This window comes from Octopus bimaculoides, chromosome 20, assembly GCF_001194135.2.
Source record: "Octopus bimaculoides isolate UCB-OBI-ISO-001 chromosome 20, ASM119413v2, whole genome shotgun sequence".
NCBI classification, from domain to species: Eukaryota; Metazoa; Mollusca; class Cephalopoda; order Octopoda; family Octopodidae; genus Octopus; species Octopus bimaculoides.
In genome coordinates, this window is record NC_069000.1 from 16,283,664 (window position 1) to 16,286,330 (window position 2,667).

Sequence of the window (2,667 nt, forward strand, 5' to 3'; positions counted from 1 at the left end):
TATATATATAAAATAATAATAGTAATAATACTTAAAACCTAAACCAGTTGGAAGGATAGAATCAATGATAATAAATGAAGGTATGCCTCTTGTAGTGCTGACAACGATACGGCCTCTGTGTTATCTGGTTAACTAGGCGATTCTTGGAGAACAGAATATGGAAAAGCTCCAAGTTACAAAGAGGACAAAAATCCTTACCTTTATCGTAGGGAACTGAAGTAGCCAGTATAGACCATTCCAAAGAGAATTGTTTATTGCAATCTTTCAGTTCCCAAATAAATTTACTTAAGCCGGTGGTACTAGCTTTATTCCTATCCCTAAATGAAGAATAATGGTTCAATATTCTCTTGGAGACCTGCGTCGATGAGCTACCTACGTAAAACGAGACATCAGCGTGAGACATTACCTTGCATTGATGAACCGCATTCTTGGTCTTTGCATTCGCACTTAAAAACTTAATTCTATTAGGATTTAATTCTGAGATGCTAATCTTATTATTGTTACAGATATTGTTATGATTCCTAATATTGTACATACTACCTATATTAATACCTAAATGACTATTGCCATCATTTGTGTGTGTTAAATTATTGGAGTAATTATTATTGTTATTGGTATGAACATTACTATTATTATTATTATAACTGGGATGGCTGTCTAGAGAAGAATCTAAAAACCTGAGATTATGGGAAGAAATAATCTGTAACAAATTTTTAGTATTAGAAAACCCAAATCTAACCTTATGCGACTTAATTATTGGGTAATAGTGGGAACCCTTAGGAAAGTTCATACTCACTGCATCTCGGAACTGCCGGACCAAATTTGATTTAACTTGCTTCCCAAACGGGAGGATGAGCCAGATATTATTATCAACAGATCTAGATACAGTATTAGTGTGGTTAAATAAATAAAGATTTTTGAATTTGTTAAAGTGCTTAGAACCAGCTGGGTCTCCTCTCTTATGTGAGTGATGAGCATGTTCCACTTTCTCAGTAAAGTGAGAAGAATGGGAAGAAATAGAAATGGGTTCATTCACGCTAGTAAAGAGGGTATCATGTTGTGTAAAAGGGGAAAGATCACTAGAAGAGTCGATGTACCTTACCTTGTCTTTATAACCTGCCTTCAATAAGGCTGAATTATAAAAGTCAGCCTCATTGAAAATTTGAGAGTTAGAGGAAAGTTTGGAAAGCCTTATTGAGATACTCCTAACCAAATTACTAGTTATATGTCTTGGATGGTTCCTAAAGGGGCTTATGTACTTGAGATTAGTTGATGGTTTATGGAAAGGAAAGTGTGTATTACTATGTAAGTCTAAAGTAACGTTTAGAAAGTTTGCTACAGAGACCTCATCCTCAAAAACGATGCCAAAGCCCATTCTTTTGAAGAATCTAGCTAACCTATTTTTAACCTTTTGTATGCACTGGGCAGAGGCATTATGGAGGTATAGCAGACAATCGTCCCTGTAAAGACCTCCATTTATGTTAGGGAACTGGTCTGCCATTTCTTACAATAAATACGAACAGACCACATCAGCTATTTGAGCTGAGTTCGAACTTCCCATAGGAACATCAAAAGCCTCCGGAGTATCCTTACGGATCCAAAGTTTATTGTTAAATTTAATGGTAGATTTACGAGCCACTAAAATTACATTAATTCCATCCCTAGAAAGACTTGCTTTATTATGTGCGAACCAAAGTGCTTTGTTAAGGATAATAGGGTTAATAGAAGAGTAGAAACTAGAAATGTCAAACTGTATAAATTGGGTATTATTCTTATCTTTAATTGAATTAAACCAATCTATTACTTGAGAAGAATTTCACCAAAGATTCAGTTTTAACTTATCAATTATAGTGGGTATATATTTGTCCAGAATGTTTTTACTAAGAATGCCTAAGATTACCAATTTCATTAGTTGTAGCATTTATTGCTGTAATATTTATTGTTCTCATTCTTTGAGTCTTTATTGCTGTTTTTGCAACTCAACTAAACCCGCCAATAAGTTTTCTATGATTTTACGGATTTTTCGTAAGATGTGTACAACAAAACGTTTGTTACTCCTCTGACAAGTTGTTAATTGTTAATTTACGTGAATTTTTTTTCTTTAACGTCGTCCGCGTGAATTGTTTATATCTTCGTCGCCACTGTTATGATGTGGTGTCTTCTGCAGTTATAATGTGTGGCCACTGCTGGGACTCTAGCTGTTGTATCTACTCAAGTAGCCACGATATTTTCTTGAAATCGGATACAGTGTATCTCTTCTGTACCGCAATGGTAATATACCTCTTCTTCTATCGTACTATCGCTGATAACTCTGCAAGACACTGAATTTGAACCGATCACCTTGACTGTGACTCGAACTCGACTATAACACGTAACTAACACTTAACTATGACTGAGAACTTCTACAACGACTGACAAAAGACTCTTGTGTACTAGTGGCCGATTCATACCACTTGTCTCGTGGGAGGGTTATACTATTTTGACTACAACAGGAACTTAAGGTAGCCTCTCCATTCAGGGCCCGGACGAGTGCCATATTGAAAAATCATTTAGATAAAATACCAACTAACTGTATTAAAAAAGAGAATATGTTTTACCGTTTCTCTCTTTCTCTTTCCCTCTGACGTTGTCTATCTTTCTCTCTCTCTCCCCCTCTCTCTCTCTCTC

At 35.6% G+C, this 2,667-nt stretch overlaps 1 protein-coding gene across 1 annotated transcript in view; it reads left to right on the forward strand.

Moving 5' to 3' along the window:
* LOC106880713 (uncharacterized) overlaps positions 1-2,667 on the forward strand; it is a 29,751-nt gene that overhangs the window by 14,311 nt on the left and 12,773 nt on the right. The gene's annotated exons all lie outside the window — the stretch shown is intronic.